The sequence below is a fragment of the Fukomys damarensis genome, unplaced genomic scaffold (assembly GCF_012274545.1).
Source record: "Fukomys damarensis isolate Sample0158 unplaced genomic scaffold, DMR_v1.0_HiC HiC_scaffold_39, whole genome shotgun sequence".
Taxonomy (NCBI): Eukaryota; Metazoa; Chordata; class Mammalia; order Rodentia; family Bathyergidae; genus Fukomys; species Fukomys damarensis.
The window spans coordinates 115199498-115219705 of NW_022900951.1; positions in this window are offsets into that span (position 1 = coordinate 115199498).

Here is a 20208-nt window from a genome sequence, read left to right on the forward strand (position 1 = left end):
AAAAATGAGAACCAAGACCTGTCATGTAGAGGTACAAGATCCCAACAATGAATATAACTGTACTGTATCCTTAAAATGTACCAATAAACTCAATTAAAGCTGAAAAAAATAAATAAAAATTAAAACAGCATAGTATTGGCAAAGAAACAGATCCTAGGATCAGTAGAACAGATTAGAAGATACAGAAACAACTCCAGATGTACTCAGCAACCTCATCTTTGACAAAGGAGCCACCCATCCTAACTGGAGGAGAAATAGCCTCTTCAATAGATTTTTGTTGGAAAAACTGGATTTCAACCTGCCAAAGATTTAAACTAGACCCCTGCCTTCTCCAAGCATAAACCTAAAATCCAAGTGGATTAAAGATAGAAATATTAAAAGAGAAACACTAAACTTACTAAAAGATAAGTTGTGTAGAATTCTTGAAGACACTGGCATAGGAAAATACTTTATGAATAAAATTTAAGTGGCATAGGAAACTAACACAAAGAATCACCACCTGGGCTCTCATCTTATTACAAAGCTTCTGCACTGCAAGAGAAACCACCAACAGAGCTAACAAGACAACCTTAAATGTGAGAAAAAAATTTACCAGCTGTTCCTCAGACAAAGGTCTACTATTTAAAATATACAAAACTCAAAAAAAAAAAAAAAAAAAAAAAAAACCCCGCTAAACAACAAAAAAAACAGACCCCTTAAATATAAAGACCAGAATCAAAAATGGGCATCTGAAATGAACAGACATTTCTCAAACAAACGATTAAAAACAGCAAATAAATATATGAAATAATGCTCCACATCACTGGTCGTTCGAGAGATGCAGATGAAAACAACACTGAGATTCTACCTCACCCCACAAAGAATAGCTGCTATCAAGAAATCAACCAATAACAAATGCTGGTGGTGGTGTTGGATGAAAGGAACCCTTCTCCATTGTTGGTGGGAGTGCAGACTGGTGCAACCACTGTGGAAATCAATATGGAGATTGCTCAAAAAACTAGGATTTGAGGTCCCATTTGACCCAGCCATCCCTCTGCTGTGTATCTTCCCAAAAGAATTAAAAGAATCATATCACAGTGATATATGTGCACCCGTGTTTATAGAGGCACAGTTTGTAATAGCTGAAACTTGGAAATAGCACAATTGCCCATCAGTTGGAAACTGGTAAAGAAGATGTAGTTTTTCTATAAAACGGAGTACTACTCAGACATAAATAATGAGAAACTAGAGTCATTCATTGAAAAATGGATGCATATTGAGGCCATACCCTTACACAAAATAAATAGCACATACATGTGTAAATACGGAATAGTTCCTCTGGTGTGAAAAACTAAAAGTATAAATAAGGCTCAAATTGTATAATTGACAATGTGAAATAGGAACAAAAGGGCTACTGCAGTAGGGGAAGTGGGAAGGGTAGGGGAAAGGAAATAAGGGACAAGAAAAAATATGAGAAAAGAAAGAAACAAAAGTCTTCGCATGTAGGGAAGCATGGAGGGGATGAAGGGAGGGCAGAGGAATGGGAAAAATATAAGAACCAAGATATATCATGTTTAAAAAGTACAAGATCCCAATCATTAATGTAACTGTACTGTATACCTAAAAAATACTAATAAACTCAATGAAAAAAATGAATAAATTGTAGGTGTCATGGTATTTTGTCCCAGTAATAGGAAAGCTGACTAATACAGATAGTTTACAAGTATGTAGAAATACTACTTTTTTTTTAATTTTGATTTTGTGCCCTACAACTTTTTTGAGTTTATTAGTTCTAACAGTTGAGTGCTTTTTTTAAAGGACAGATTTAGTGACACTTAATTTATCTACTACACAAATTGTTCATTTTAAATATATAATTAAAAGCCAGGCATGCTGGAACACACCTGTAATCCCAGCCCTCCAGAGAATGAGGTGGGAGGATTACCATTAGGTTGAGGCAATCCTGGGCTACATATTGAGTTCAAGGCCAGTCTGAACTACATAATGAAACCCTGTCTCAAAAAAAGTATATAATTCAGTAGCTTTTAGTATATTTGGAGTTGTGTCAACATTACCACACTTGGTAGCGGAATATTTTCATCACTCAGAAAAGAAATGCTGCACCCTTTACTTATCATCTGTAGTATCTCCAACATGCTCCCCAAGACCATGGGAACTACTTGTGTGCATTCTATCTTTATAGCTTTTTCTATTCTAGACATATAATATAGTTGGGTGTGGTGGTGCACGCCTGTCATTCAAGCACTCAGGAGGCTGAGACAGGAGGATCTCTGTCAGTTTGAGGCCCGCCTGGGCTACATAGTGAGTTCCAGGTCAGTCTCAAAATCAAAAATACCTTTTAAAAACTGTTAAAGCCAGGCGTGTTGGCACACGCCTGTAATCCCAGCACACAGGAGGCTGAGGCAGGAGGATCACTATGAGTTCAAGACCAGCCTGGGCTACATAGTGAGTTCCAGGTCAGTCTCAACTACATAGTTAGACCCTGTCTCAAAAAAAAACCAACAACAACAAAAGACATATAATATAAATTGTATCATAAAATATATGGTCTTTATGACAGGCATCGGTCATTTAGCATATTTTTTTCAAAGTTAAGTCAGCAACAAAGGTTTTAATTTCTCCACATCCTTACCATAGTTGTTATTATCTTTACCTGTTATTATCCTCATTCTAGTGAGTGTGAAGTGATATATCTTCCAACTATTTATGTTCCTCTGTGATTTTCTTCCGAGATATATCTAGCTCTTCTGTGTCCCTTGAATTTTCCTGTAATTCAGAATGGCTTTTAATAGCCATATTCCATCCATGCTCCAGAGAATCTACTAGGGTAGAAACTCTGCTGCCTTCAATAGACACATATTTGCTGGGTGCCGACTATGTTCAAGACTTTCTGCTGAATGCTGGAAGATTGTAGAAATAAGAATAATGATGTTGATTATGATGGTGATACAAATTATTCAAGTCATTCCAATCCTCTATATCCTTACTCATTTATACTCTATTTAATCTATAAGTTTCAGGGAAATATGTAATACACTCAAAATAAGATTGGCGGTAGGTCCATTTCTCCTTCTCACCATATTATTTCACCTTTCTGTTTTTCTTATTTTGGAGCTAAGCATTAGGAACTTAAAGTTTCTTGAATGCTACAAAGTTTTAGCAAGTTGTTATTTCCATGAATGTGAAATAGCCCTATAAGTTCTTTTTGGGGGTAGGGGGTCTTGGCTGACGTGATCACATCTACATTCCTTTCATTGGCAGTGCAATGAGGCCATACTCTTAAGTGAAATAAACAGGACACATGTGTAAATACTGAATAGTTTCTCTGGTGTGAGAAATTGAAAGTGCAAATAAGGACTAGAAGGTATAACAGATACTGTGAAATAGGAAGAAAAGGGACAAAGGGGAAGGGGAAATGGGAGGGGTAGGGGAAAGGAAAGAAGAGAAAGAAATTAATATGAGAAAATGGAAAATAATGGAAACAAAGTCTTTGTAGATAAGGAGGGAGGGAGGGGTTGAAGGGAGGGCAGGGGAATGGGAAAAAAATAAGAACAAAGATTAATTATGTAAAGGTACAATTTCCAATAACGAATGTCATTGCATTACACACATTAAATGTACCAATAAAATTATTTTTTAAAAAACAAAACTAATATGTAACCATCTCTTAATTTTAAATCTTTTCCTTTTTGTAAAATTATGTATACTATAAAGGACATACAAGTGGACAGTTACGTTTCCATTGTCAGTGTATCTTTTTTAATTTTTTTTTTTTGTATCAGGAATTGAACCTGGGCCCTTGCGAGACAGGTGATGGAACCACTGAGCCAAATCCCCAGCCCCCTCAGTGTGTCTTTTAGTAGCGTCATGTACATGGTGGTAAAGACTGCTGGCTGCCCACCGAAATCCATATTTCCTTTTGTCCACAGAAACGGTCCTGCAACTGAGTGCATGGAATTGTGACTAAGCTGCACTGTATTGTCGTCCTCCACTGCAGTGAAGTGGAAGCATGACAAGCTTTTCATCCAGCAGTATGTCAGCAGAAATTCGTGTGTACTACTTCTTGGTGGGGCCTCAAGACTAATGCATGCCCACTGTGCACCCCTTTTTTCCTCCCACTAGTTAGATAGCTAAGGCAAAGCAAGGCAAAGCAACAGCATTTTAGGACAATCATTTTCAATCGGTTATGTGTGTGGTGGGAGGTCCACTGAAAAACATTTGGCAATGTCTGGGAACATTTTTGTTTGTCACAACTTGGGGAGTGGGGTGGGGTTGCTAATGTACTCTCATAAGTAGAGTCAAAAGATGCCACCAAACAGCTTACTGTGCACCAAAGAACTTCCAACACAAAGAACCATCCAGTCCCAAAAGGTAGTAGTGGTAAGGCTGAAAACTCCTACACCAGAGGGTGTTGGAATAATGTCAGAAAAAATTCTGAACCATACATAGAACAGGGATCCCCAATAGTCTAGAATGTTCCCCTTAGAGAGCAAATGAATAAGAAAACTGCTGATTGATTAAGCCTCTGAATTTTGGATCTATCTTTTTGGCAGCAGCCTAGTTCTATGCCAATTGACATACTTATATTTTTGACATGTCTGGAATCATTCCTGCCTCTTTTGCTTTATGTATCCTCTTCAATATGTGTTCTTATTATTGTTTCTTTTTGACAAATTTAATGTTTTAATTTAAATGGAGGTATTATTTTGTGTTTTTCTTTATTACTTCAAACGTTTATAATCTTTGTTTCTATTCATCTAGTACTTTGGGCTATATTTTTAATACTTTCACATAAACTAATGTTTTTAATGTGCTTAGAATCTGAATCAGTTGGTATTTATACCTCCCCATGCATCAAAGTGACAAAGTGAATGAACAAAATTCTTATTTATTTTCCACCACCTATTTATGTTAACCTGAACTAGAATTTTGCCCTAGGACTATTTTAATTTAAATAGTGTATTTTAAAACAAGAATGTTTTAATATGATTAATTGAAGTATTATTTATACACCATGAACTTCTTTACCTACCATAAACTTCTTTGCTTTTTTAAGTGTTCACTTTGATGTTCTCATGAATGTGACAGCCAAATATCTGTACACTGCAATCAAACTCTCCATCACCACTCAAATCTCGTGCTCCTATGCAGCAAATTCTCTTCCTGCATTTCTAGTCCCAGGCAAACAATATTGATTTTTCTGTTGCTATAATATAGTCTTTTTGGTGCTTTTTTAATACAATGATACCAAAAATATACAATGTAAAAGGACAATCTCCTCAACATGAAACAAATGATATTGGAAAATCAGGATATAACATGCTAAAGAATGAAACTGAACTCTTATCTTACACCATAATAATCAACTAAACATTGATTTAATATTGAAACATATGATCTGGCACTGTAAAACTTCTAGGAGAACACATAGAAGGAAAACCTTACTGACACTGATCTTGGCAATGGTTTTATGGTTATAACATCAAAGGCACAAGGATTGGAAACAAAAAGAGCTAAGTGAGACTACCTTAAATTAGAAATCTGGGCAGCAAAAGAAACAATGAACACGGTGAAAAGATTTCTTACAAAGAGAGGAAATGCTTGCAATCCGTATATCGGACAAGAAGTTAATTTCCAAAATATGTAAAGAATTCCTATGATTAAGTTGCAAAACAAATACAAACCTGTTTTTTTTTAATAGGCTAAGTATTTAACTCTACATTTCTCCAAGAAAGGACATACAAATAGACAACAGGTATATAACATGATGCTATAATATCATACATCCTCAGTTAAATGCAAAACAGATCTATAATGTAATATTATCTAAAAACCCCTAAAGAGAACTATTAATTTTAAAAAGATAATGGCTTCTGGGTAAATGGTGGAGAGATAAGCAAAAACAACCTAGCCTCTCTAAGATTTGGAATCCAGACACTGTAAAATGACAACTTGGAGAAACAGGAAAAGAAAAGTAAATCCCTGGGAATCAGGAGGGATCTGACAGGAAAATTAAAACCTACAGAGGAACTGAAGAGACAGAATACAATCCCAAGAAGGAAAGGGACAATCTTCACTTTCTCCTTGGCTCCCAAATCATGGCTCATGGGAAAGGGAGACCAAATTTACAGCAACAAAGAGAAAGCTGAGGAATCCAGGAGGATTCAGAGAGAAGTGCAGCAGTGGAATAAACCAGCAGATGCTGTGAGTGCGGCAAGAGCAGGAGATCCTACTCTCACATGAATCTTTTAACAAGCAACATCTGGTGAGTGACTCCAGTTCAAGTGCACTCTGAAGAAAGCACTTGACCAGATGCCATTCTCGATTGATTGTTTGAACCCTGGTCTCAGAGCAGCTGTGGGACAGCTTCAATTCACAGCTTCCAGTTACTGGATAAGAGACAGTCATGGTACACAGCTGTGTTACAAGGCCATGGTCAGGATGGAAAGAGATCTCCTTAAGGGTTTAAGAATCCAGGCCCTGGCCCCATGGCAAGAGGCCAGGATCTGCTGAAATTGCGTTGGATTTGAGTGTGATGGCAACAGTGCCCTTGCCGTTACATTCAAAACCTATTGCCTGCTGTTGCCTGCATCCAGCCTGGTCTAGGATCTGACTGCCTTCTTAATGTACAACTTAATGAGCAAGGAACTATCTTGACAGTTAATGTTGTAAAATTGTTGTTGAATTCTTTTCTACCATCAGTGAAGATATTGTTAGCACATTTAGTATATATTGGCCATTAGTTCCTGGGTTGTCTTAATGTTTATACCATAATTTTGGCCTCCTTCTTTAGGGTTAAGGGTATTACATAATTGGTTCCTATAGTATGTTAATATCTAATTTGTCTGACAGTATCACCATAGATAATTCACTTGATATTACCAGGGTCTCGTGTTTCTCAGTAAGCCAATATTCTCTAGGCCAACACTCTGTAAGGTTATGGTTAGATTACATTTATGACATTACCAAAACATTCTCAGGTAACTCAGTTATTGTGATAATTATACTGAACCCTCCACTCTTTCAGCACAAAGCAAAATAATAGAAACATGAGAGGACAAGGGAAGAAAATGCCTCCCAAAATTCCCAGCTTCCCCAAAGCCAAACCAGGGAACATCAAAGGAGGAAATAGCATAGGCCACATACCCAAATTGCTTGCAAGGATAACAAAGGTTGAAAAAAAAATGAAAGAAGTACTCAGTGGGATCACAGAAGATATAACAAAACAAATAATGGAAGTAATAACCAAAATGATCTAGGAGCTTTCAGAAGAAACTAAGAAAAACTAGATGAGCTAAGGAAAATGATACAAAATATGAGTGATCAAGTTAGCAAAGAATTAGAGTTCTTGAAAATGTTTCTCTTAAAAATACAGATTATAAATTACTTTGAAAATATTGGCAGCAGCAATGTGAGGACAGAATTTCAGAGCTAGAAGACAGTGATGCCTTCAAAGGCCAACTACTCAAAGTCACTTCAAAAGCAATGAGAGAACGTAAAAAATGATCCAACAGGTGCTAGATGATGCAAAGAAGGCTAATCTATGAGCAACTGAAAAAGAAAAATCACACAAATGGCATTAAAATTCAGTTCACAGAAATAATGGCAGAAAAATTATTAAATATGAGGAGATAAATAAATATACAGATGAGTGAGGCAGATAGAACCCAAAATATTCATGGCTAAAAGACAATCTCTCTATACCACATTATGCTCAAAGTACCAGAATTCCATCACAGGGACAAAATCTTAAAAGCCATCAAAGAAAGTCAGCAAAAACATCTAATGGTAAACCCATTAGAAGTAAATTTATCTACACAAACATTAAAGACCAAGACAGCTTGGAATAAAGTGTTTCAAGCCCTAAAAGAGAACAACTTCCAACCCTGACTTATGTATCCTACAAAACCTTTCAAATCTGATGGGAAAACTACATATTTATGTGACAAGGAAAACCACAAGAAATTCATGCGTACCAAGCCAGCATTACAAAAAATTTTGAGGATATCCTAGAAAAACAAAAAGAAGCAAACAAAGCCAATAAGCCAAAAAAGAATAAATATACATGGCAGGATGAAAAGCTAAGCAAAATGCAAAATGCAAAAAAAAAAAAAAAACACAGAAATCAGGAACAGAAAATAACGCAATAACAGGAAAGTAATGCAATGTCATGAATAAGTCAATCTCTCTTGGACATGACTCTCAATATGACTCCCCAATCAAAATACACACATTGACAGAATGGATTAAGAAGGGTTGAAGAAAGGGGAGGGAAATAGGGAAGACGAAGAATCAAGATATGTTATGTATGGTACAAATTTCATATGATGAATCAGATCATTATATATATCAAAAGTGTACCAATAAAATTAACTTTAAAAAATAAACAAAACCCAAAGATATGCAGTACACAAGAAACATTTAATTTTTCCCTTTTTTTCATTGAGTTTATTGGTACATTTTAGATATACATTTACATTAGAATATAGAATAGAGTTGCATCCATCTTTGGGAATATGTTCCTTTACATGACATATCAAATGGATGCACATTGAGGCCGTACTCTTAAGTGAAATAAATAGGATACACATGTGTAAATACAGAATTTCTCTGGTGTGAGAAACTAAAAGTGTAAGTGAGGTTCAAAATGTATAATAGATACTGCAAAGTAGGAAGAAAAGGTCTAAAGAGGTAGAGGAAGTGGAAAGGGTAAGGGAAAGAAAAGAAGGGAAAGGAAAAAATGGAAACAAAGTCTCTGTAAATAAGGAGGGGTGAAGAGATTGAAGAGAGGTCAGGGGAATGGGGAAAAATGAGAACCGAAACACATTTAATTTTTACAAGCTCACAAATTAAAAATCCAGGGGTGAAAACAATAATTCCATGCAATGGGCACCCTAAAATAAAGAGTAGCTAGTTTAATTTCAAGTAAAACAGATATCAAACCAAGACTAATCAAAAGAGATAAAAAGTCAGTACTTATTTATAAAAGGAACAATTCAACTGGGAGAGATAACAATTATAAACATATATGCACCAAACACAGGCATGCACTGCTTTCTAAAATAAAAAGCAATGGACATGAAAAATAAGATAAACACCAATTGTACTGGGGGACCTCAATATCCCACTGTCACAAATGAACAGATCAATAAGACAGAAACAACAAATAATAGAGCTGATCAAACCCTTGAATAAATGGATTGGATATCTGCACAATATTCCACCCAATAACAACAGAATACACATTATTCTCAGTATACAATACACATTCTTCTAGTATATGGTCTATTTTTACATTTTCTTCAAAATAGACTGCAGACTAGCCCATAAAGCATACTCAAGTAAATGCATAATAATCAAAATAATCCCATGCATATTATCAGAACATAGTGCAGTAAAATTCGAAATCAGTATCAAAAGAAAGCACAGAAATCATGCAAACACGTGGAAATTACACAATACCCTCTTGAATAATCAATGAGTCAAAGATAAAATTAAGAAATCACACATTTTCTACAATCAAATTATAATGGCTGTATGAGAGACCAGAATCTATGGGACAGAGCCAGGCATAGTGGTGAATGCCTGTGATCTCAGCACTCAGAAGCCTGAGGTAGGAGGATCACCATGAGTTCACAGCCTGAGCTACACAGAGAGATCCTGTCTCAAAAAACAAATGAACAAAACAATCTGTGGGACATAATAAAGCAGTCCTAAGAGGGAATTTTATAGCAGTGAATTACATCATTAGAAAAACAGAGAGAACTCAAATAATGCAAATCAAAGGTCCTAAAAAAAAAAAGAACAATCCAAGTCCAAAACTAGTACAAGTAGGGAAATTATAAAGATTAGTGTAGAAATTAATGATCAGACAATACAAGAATTAACGAATTGAAGTGTTGGTTCTTTGAAAGAATAAACAAAATAGGAAAACCCTTAACCAATCTTACCATAATAAGGAAAGAAAAAAATCCAAATCCAGTCTTCATCTTAAAAAAGTCTTTTAAAAAAAGTCTCCATCTTTAAAAGCCATCTATGACAAACCAATGGCTAACATCATGCTAAATGGAGAATAGCTGTAAGCTTTCCCTCTAAAATCAGAAAGGAGGCAAGGATGTCCACTATTATCACTTCTGTTCAATATATTTGCTGACACATTATCCAAAGCAATTAGATAAGAGAAAGAAATAAAAGGGATATACATAAGAAAACAAGCTAAATTATTATTTGCAAATAACATAATCCTCAACATAGAAAACCTTAAAAACTCCCCCACAAGACATGTAGAGTTAATAATCATTTCAGTAGCATAGCATAGTACAAAGATAACACTAAAAAATCAAGTTTTCCTGTACACAAATAATGAACTCACTGAGAGAGAAATTAGAGAAACAATACATTTCACAATAGTATCAAGAATATTGAAATACTTAGGAATTAGCATAAACAAGGAAGTAAAAGATTTCTACAACAAAAACTAATGTGCTCTGAAAAAGGAGATCAAAGAAGAAGACATCAGAAAATGGAGAGCTATCCCCTGTTCCTGGATAGGCAGGACCAAAATAATCACACTTCTAAAATGGTTGTACAGATTTAACACAATACCAATCAAAATACCAATAGCATTCTTACTCAAAGTAAAGAAAGCAATTCTAAAATTTGTATGCAACCAGAAGAGACCTAGAATAGCAAAAGCAATTCTGGGAAACAGGGATAAGTCAGGGGACATCACAATCCCAGATTTCAAGTTATACTACAAAGTTACAGGGATAAAAACAGCATGTTGTTTGGGGAAAAAAAGAAAAGAAATGAAAACAGACTTGTGGCTCAATAGAGAAGAATTTGCAGAAACAATTCCAGGCACACTCAACTACCTTATTTTTGAAAAAGTGGCCAAATACTTTTGGTGGAAGAAAGATAGCCTCTTTAAGAAATGGTTCTGGGAAAATTGACTATCTACATCGAATTGAAAAGTTTCTGCCCAAAAGAGAAATTTACCAACAGAGTGAAAAAACAACCTACAGAATGGGAAAACAATTTTGCCAACTACTTCTGACAAAGGACTAATATCTAGAAAATATAAAGAACTCAAAGAAATTAGACCCTTCCAAATTTAAAGAACCTATTAAAGTTGAGAACCTGAAATGAATAGATGCTTCTGAGATGAAGAAGTACAAGTAGCCACTAAACACAATAAAACATTCAGTATCACTGGCCATTTGAGAAATGCAAATTAAAACAAAAGTAAGATTCGATTTCATTCCAGAAAGAATGACTACCATCAATAAATTAACCAATAACAAGTGCTGGAAGAGGTGAAAAAAGGAACCCTTCATTGTTGATGGGAGAGGAAGCTGGAACAACCACTATGAAAATTCCTCAAAAAGTAAAAATTGAAATTCCATTTGACCCAGCTATTCTTCTTCTAGGTATCTGTCTTACTTTTTCATTGCTGTGACAAAATAATCAACATCTATAAGTTAAAAATGAAAGGTTTATTTTGCCTCATAGTTTGTAGAGGATACAGTCCATAGTTGGCTGGCTCTGGGGCAGGGTGCAATGGCAGAGGGGATAATAAAGGATAAACAGTCCATGGCAGGTCAAGCAGGAGGCAGCAGCAGTAAGCCTTCATTTCTTTATCCCATCCAAGCTACAAGCCTGTGGGATGGTACCACTCACCTCCTGGATGAGCCTTCCATTACCCACACAGAACTATGCTAATGGGCTAATCCAGTACTATATACCTTTAATCCCATTATCACACACCCATGATCCAACTACTTCCAAAAGCCCCACCTATGAGCACATGAGGCTTTGGGGGGGCATCTGGATATAAGCCATAACAGTATCTTCCTGAAAGAGTTAAACATATGTCATCGTGATGTGTGTGTAGCCATGCATATAGCCACATGATTTATAACAGCTAAATATTGGAAGCAACCTATATGCTCATCAACAGATAAATGAGTAAAAAAATGTGGTATTTATACATAATTGAATACTACTCTGCCATAAAGATAAATTTGAGTCATTTTTAAGAAAACAAATACACCCTGAGGCCATAATATTAAGTGACATAAATCAGACACATGCGCTTAATATCATATGGATTATCTCATATGAGAAACATAATACATAGTAAAATGCAAAATAAAAGACAGAAAAAAAGAAAGAAAAAAAATTATTGTAATCCAGCATGGTCAATGTGTTTAAAAGTATACCTTGCTTTAGTATAACTATTATATATATTTTATATGTTTATTAGCCTGTTTGTCTTCTAATCTATATTATGACAATTGACTTGATCAGGACTTATAAAATAACTTCATGAATTTGGTGCTGGCAAAAATATTAAATAAAAATGGGGATGAAAGTGATGGGGTAAAAAAGAATTAAGATGTTATGTGCATGTGCATATAATGAACTTAATCATTTCCAACAATGAATGTAATCATTATGTACTGAAAAAAACATACTAATAAAATTATAAAAATAAGTAAAATTCTATTCTAAGGCACCAGGTGATATAACCTAAAACAGGGAGAAGGACATGTTTTAGCATTAAGGCAATAATAATAAAAATAATGTTTATTATTAAGGCAATAATAATAAAAAATAAGATAAGTGATGATGATATGATGATAATGTGCAGGAATTAGGACTCCAGTGCACTATTGGTAGGAATAGAGAATGGTGCTATGCTTTGGGAAAAAAGTATGGAAATTCTTAAAAATATAAGAAAGTGTGGTATGTAAATATAATGGAATTAATATTCAACCCTAAAAATAAAGGAATTTCTGCAGTAAGGGACAACATGAATGACCTGCAGGACATTATAGGAAGTGAAATTGGCCAGGCATAAAAGGTTAAATACTGTATGAGTACACTTACATGAGGAATCTAAAGTAGCCAAATTCATAGAAACACACAATAAACTGCTTACTGCTCAGGGTTTCAGGGAGGGACAAATGGGTGCTACTGCTCAACAGGGATGAAGGCATTTATGTAAGATGAAGGAGTTTTAGAAATACATTATTTCACATTGTACCTGTGTTGAACAGTGCAGCATTGTGCAGGAAAGAGTCTATTAAGTGCATAGATATTATGTTTAAGTGTTTGTATTACAGTGGGAAAATTATACTAGTTTGAAAAGCAGTAGTCATCTTTAAAAATGGAACAGAGTATCAATGACCTCTAAGTCAACATTCTCGTGTGTGTATGTGAGTATGTGTGTGTGTGTGTGTGTGTGTGTGTGTGTGTGTGATTGTAGCCTTTGAAAAAACAAAGAGAGATTAGACAGAGGGGCAGAAAAACATTTTGAGAAGTAATGACTGGACATTTTCACTCAGTAGCCATTTCAGCTGTCAGATTGAGTTTTGAGGTTATCAAAGCGTTTGTTTTCAAGTAACCCTCATTTTACTTAATAATGTCCCAAAGAATAACAATAATAATGCAAAGGAGGTGCCAGGGCATAAAAACTGGAAAGACAGATTAATGTATGTGGTAATACTGCATGACATACGGAAAATGTATGCTACATTTTAAAAACTGATACTACCGTAAATTTTGGGCATCCATTGTGGGTCTTGGAACATAGCACTTGTAAGTAGAGTTAGAGAGGGACTACTGTATATGACTATCAGGCTTTTATACTACATATGAACTATAACATCACTTAACAGTAGACCATCACAAGTTAAAAACGTATACTACAAAATGTAACTCAACCTTTTATTTCTGGAATTTTAAAAAAACTTTTTCCTCCTTTTCTTTGGGGTCTCCACATCCCACACATTTATTTTAGTTATTATTATCTTTTACCTCTCTATTTCATTTTATATGATATCTATGACTTTTTTCTGCAATGTCTAATCTATTCTTATGCCTATCCAAATATTTTTATCTCACATATTGCAATTGTTTTATTCAAACAATTAGTATGGGCCTTTTTATATCTTTCATGTCTCTGATTTTTGGAAGATACACAATTGTTTTATTTTCTTTATCTATTAATTCTAACATTTATGCATTTGCATCATACTGGATCCATTTTTATTCTCCAGTTTTTCTCATCATTATGGATTATATTTTTCTGCTTTTTTATTTCCTTGGAAATTTGTGATAAAGCACAGTGATTAAAAATAAAATTCAATTACTTAAATAACCTGTAAAGAGATATGGCTAATAAGAAGACAAAGATGATATAATAAAATCATTAAAAATAGTCTGAAAGAGGCCAAAACGTGTCAGTTTGGAATAAGGATTATTTTGAGGGAAATATACTTGCATACAAGTTAAGAAATGCTCTTTCCCCCTGCTTCTGCCTACAAATAGTATATTGTACATAGGGAAAGGTATGAATTTCCCCTATGTAAAGAAATTTCCATTTGTAAAGGTACCTCTGTACCAGGAAGAGATTTTATCACCTGAGACACTCCTACTGTATAAAAAGACAACCTTAATTTACCATTACTTTATTCCCCTTACCTTCCCATGACTTGCTTCCTTTGTCCAAAAAACCCCAAACTTCTTTTTTTCTTGTGAATTTTTTATGATACTAGGATTGAACCCGGATCTTTGCATCAAGCTACATCTCCAGACATTTTTTTTTTTGAGATATTGTCTCACTAAATCATCAGGTTGCCCAGACTGTGCTCCAACTTGTGATCCTCCTGCCTCAGCCTCCCAGAGTACTGGTATTACCAGAATACATCACCACAACCAGACTCCATACCTCTTTCTTTTGTTTGCTTAAATAATATATAAGCTTCAAACTTTTGGTCATCTCTTTGAATTTCATTTCCTTATGATATTTTCATGGATATACAATTAAAATCTTTTTTCCATTTGTTATTGTGTCATATGCGAGTATAATCTTTAGAGTACTCAGAGAACCTAAGAGAGTAAAAGGAAGCTTTTTCTTCCCTCACAATTCTGAAAGAATTCAGAAATTAAGGATAAAGGAAATAAAGAATAAATGGGACAAAGAGAAATCAAATAGAAAGGTGCTAGATTTAATATTATCATATCATTAATCACAATAATTATAAATTATTTAATCACCACACCTATGCAGTTAGAAAACCGAGTTTGTCAGATTAGTCATAAAACAAGACACAGTTGTATGTTGTCTAAAACACAGCCATTTTAAACATAAAAATATACACATAGTAAATTAAAATAAAGAGGAAGAATATACTATACTAACAGTCACTAAATTAAATATGGAATGGTTATATTATTATGTGACAATGTGGATTTCAGAACAAAGAATATACAAGAGATGAAGACCCTTGCAGGTTGATATATTTTATTGAGAAAAAAAGCTTAATTGTTTATGGGCCTAATAACAGTGCTTCAAGATAAATGAAGCAATTACTGGTAGAGCCGTGGGTAGAAATAGACAAATGCATGATTTTTAGTTGGAAACTTCAACACAGTTTTCTCCAAAGTCTATAGAACAAGGAGACAAAAAAATCAGTGAGGATATAGAAGACTTCAACAATAATATTACCCAACTTGACCCAGTCAACATTCAACTCTGCTGAACATCTCCAGAGTATACATAATTTTCAAGCGCACATAGAATGTTTATCTGTCTTACTCTGGGCCTCGTCTTTTTACACTTGGGTTTTCAAAATAGCCTTTTATCTGGTCTTCCTAGTTTCAGGCTTTTCATTGCCTTCCATTCTATTTTTCAGACTACCAGTAACATGATAATTCTAAAGCACTCTCCTATTGTTGTTGATGATGATGAAAATGATCCTTTCTTCCTTGTGCCTGCCAACCTTGAACACAAAGCAGTGTATAACTTAGGAAAACTATTTGTACTACATGTCCTACTAAAAAGACCACATACTGAGCAGAAAGGGGGCTTTAATGCCAAACAAAAAAAAATCAGCTATGTTCTGTAAAGGAAAGGGAAAGTGTGGGCGAATGTGCTACAGGTAGGCTGAGAGTAGCTGAAAATTTTGGCTTTATTTATATTGGCTTACTCTTGTTTAGATAGAGTTAGACTGGGATCCCTGATTCCTGTGCATATTGTAAAATAAACTGAAATATCAGCACATCCCACCCACTTTCATTGCTGCCAATACTACATCACAGGAGATACACACCTGCAGCTGAGTGACTTGACTAAATGTTTTCCTGTACTCATGAGTAAAGATATAATTTTTCATAATAGGAAAGCAAGTAACTGGGGTATCTGCAAGTTTAATCACGCTTCCTGTCCTTCAAAGAAGTTTCTGGAAATGGATTGCATTGTATTGTCTCATTCACACAGATATTGTCATCACTGCTATTGTACCAATTTGATTAAGAGTCTAAGGGACTAAGAACACCTAACCCAGCATCATAATACAAAATTACTGTAAAAAAACATGCCCTCTCCTGGAACATCAAATTCACTATGTTTCATTTCAGATATTCAATGATTCTTTGCTTGTGGTCTAAGCAAGGTGGGTAACATGAAATTAGAGACAATTGATTTCTACTCCTGGAACATCTGGTGGAACCATATATCAGATACCAATCTGGCAATAAACCTTTTTGCAAATCCAATTAGACCTCTCTGCGGTTTTGATGCATTTTTTAGTTATCCCTTGCCCAATTTTCAGTAATTAGTTTCCTAGGATTGCTATAATGAAATATGACAGAGTGGGTGATTAAACAAACAGAAATTTATTGTCTCCCAGTTCTGGAACCTAGAAGTCCAAAATTATGATGTTAGCAGAGCCATACTTCTTCTGTACCTTCTAGTAAGACTCCTTCCTTGACTCTTCAGATTCCTAGTGGCTTCATGCATTCCTTGGTTTATATCAATACAGATCCAATTTCTGCGTGTCTCCTTGTGGCTATCTTCCTCTTCTTATGAGGGAATTATTCATACTGCACAATTCAATCTACAAGAGTGCCTAAAAATATTATGCTTTCACTCTTTGGTGAGAAAAGTAGATCACAACTCTACAACATGATTCCTATTTAACAAGCTTCATCATTTTTCTTGAGTCCTCAGAAATTTTGAGTTTGTGAAATACTGTGGAGTCTTTAAAATGTTTTGCAATTGTAATGAAGTGCCACATAATTATATATAAATAGTGACCCAGGACCTTTTCAACTAAGCAAGAAAACACTTCTGAGATAGAGGTTAGGGAATAGCGAGGGAGGAAACTAATTAACCCAGAAGATAGGAACATTTCATCAGCTTTTTCAGATTTCAAAATCCCAATGCTTGTTGACAAACTCCTACTATTACAGGTTATTTCTTCAAAATAAACAAGTTTCCCTCCACCTGAACACTTTTTAGAGTTTAGTCAAAGAGATAAAAACTGAAAGATAAAATGTGTGATGATTGGACCAATAAATGTATTTACAGGAAATTTTTTATGTACATTTTTTATCCTCAGTGTCATCTTTGATTTCTAGGTAATACCAAGAGTTGTTTGATATAGTTGCTCTCTCTTAGACCTGAGTAATATTAGCAAGCAGTGTCCTTTATAAAATACATTTTTATAACCCCAAAGGATATGAAATCTGGGCAAATCTGCCCTCATTCTTTATCACTTTTATTTTACCTTATACTTGGAAGACTTTGGAGATCAATCATGCTAAATACACTTTTGGCCTTCAAACTGAATATGCACTGTACTTCATGACAATGTTAAAAGATACCTAACTGTCAGAAAAATCAGTACACTTTTAAGTCAGATCCGGTATCAGAAAATTACAGGAAACTGTAACAAAGTAACCCAGCATACATGTTAAGTGAGGAAAAGTCAATTGAGAAAAAAGTTAAAAATGAGCTTAATTAATTGGAATCAATGTCGCTAAATGTAAATACCCAAGTGTATCTCCCCAAGAATTAAGTCGAAATTTGCCTGTGAGTATCTGTTAAATGAAACGTACTTCAAATGCACATATTCCAGACCAAAGATGATGGCTTTATCCAGCAGGAAAAGGGAAACTGCAATCTTAGCATTGTTTCCTCAAACTAAATCAATTTTTTCAGTCAGTGAGTAACATTCTAAATGACTGGTTATGTTCAGGCAGAAAACTGACGGGATGTGTCCTTTGAGAACATTTGTTGTTCTGCAAACTGGAAGACAAGAGGATCCTCACATTTCCAAGATGCCCAAGAATGCACACAGGTACAAGAGAAGACCCATGCAAACAGACTGAGGATGTCAGTTCTCCACATGAGGAAAAGAGCTGTGCCCTGGAATCTAAAGAATGAAACTGCAATGTAAAAAGGAATAAAGAGATGCTTTTAAACCAGTGAGTGCTCCTGTAATCTCTACATACAGAAAATCTATTGTGCATTTTGCAATCTCAATGAATTTAATTCAGTGGATTCGGGTGCCTGCTAGCTCCAGGCAATGGTAACCTGTATTTGAGGTAGTCCAGGTAGACTATCATGGCAAGCCATGAATGAGAGTGTATTTGGAATATTTAAGAAATAGGCCAGGCTGTGATGGCTGGCATGAAATGATTGAATGGAAGAAGAGAAATGAACTAAGAGATACAACAAGAATCCAAATTATATAGACTTTTGTGGGCCATTGTAGGATTTTTCATTTTACCTGAGTAAAACATGGTACCATTATAGAGTTTTGAATACAGGAGTGTGTTATTAAAATGATCACTCTGAGAACAGACTGTGGGGGACAAGAGGGAAAAAAGGCAGAACAATGAAGAACTAGTGTGATACTAGAAGTAAAAGGTGATGGTGGCTTGGACTAAGATGGTACTGATAAAGTCATATTCAAAAAAACAAAAGAGATGCAGTGAGCCCACCCTCACTCTGGCCTGCATCCTCAGTGAGCCCACCCTCACTCTGGCCTGCATCCAGAAGACTGGTGAGGACCCAATGAGCCATGTGGAGATTCTGCCCTTGCTCCAGACGGCATCCAGCAGACCAGTGAGGACCGGCCAGACACAAGGCACTTCTGCAACATACTCCCCATTGTCACATGCCTCCTGATTGTGCCAGTTCCTTGATTCACTCAGCAGATGCACAGGTCATCATACAGGTCATTTACTGAGCTCCAAAAGATAGAACAGAAGTGAACAACTGCAATAAAGTCACATCAGACCTCCATAGCTGGTAAGTTGGAGGGATCACCACCTTCCATCAGAACTTTGACTATCTTCAGAGAAAGGGCACAGAGAACCTGTAGTAGAACCTTGCAGAGTTCAACCCTGAAGATCAGGGAGCTCAACTGGGCTTTGAAGCCTAATTTTGGGCCGAATCTCAGGGTTCTGCCATCAGCTTGCTAAGACTAAATAACTTAGTTCTGCACATTGCTATGCACATTGTCTATTGTAACAGCAGACATATACCCTGAAAGAGACTCTTCAAATTCTTTTTCTTCTTTCATTTCCTAATTCCTTTCTGCAAATTCTTTTTTATTCTGTCTTCTTTTTCCCACTCAGCCTCTTGCTCCCCCATATTAGTCTTCATTTCCCTTTCTGTTCCTTTTCCTGCCCTAACTTGGATTACTTCTTTTTTGTTTTTTCTTCTTTCTTTTCTCTTTTTCCTTAACTTGAGGGTCACTAGTTTCAAAGGAAAATGAGTCCTATTATTGCTAAGTCATTATATTCTTCTCTTTGTTCTTGTACTCTGTCTTTCCCTCTTGTATTCAACAGTTTCCTAGAGTTTGTGTAGTCATCCTCTTTCCTCTGGCTTCATGTGAAACCTTCTCCAATTCTCCTACCTATCTATACCATGCATCCTAACTCCATCAAAGTCCCCATCCTAAAGGGTAAAGTTGATACATAGAGGAGTTTATTCATTATAAACATATTTAGGGATGCTCCTTTATTTTGACATAATTCACATGGTTTAAACATGATAGTCTAATAACTACCACAAATGGCCAATTTTTAAGATGTTCTTGATTCTATTGTGTTGCTGATTGTATCAGTTGGGACTTGTGACTGATTTCATGAGTTGTCCTTTCTGATATTATGAAAAGGAGAGTGTCTATGAATCATTACAGAGTCAAAACCTAAAAAGCAATGATATCAAGAAGATCAAAGTAATAACCCAGGAAACAAACAAAGGACAGCCAAACAACAAAAAGAAAAATGAGAAAAACATTTAAGGAAGACACAAAGACAGACTTCCAGTTCACAAAAGGCAAAATCTAAGGAAAATGAGATGGAAAAGTCTGAGAAACAACCACCAGGACACCCTGAACTCATAGC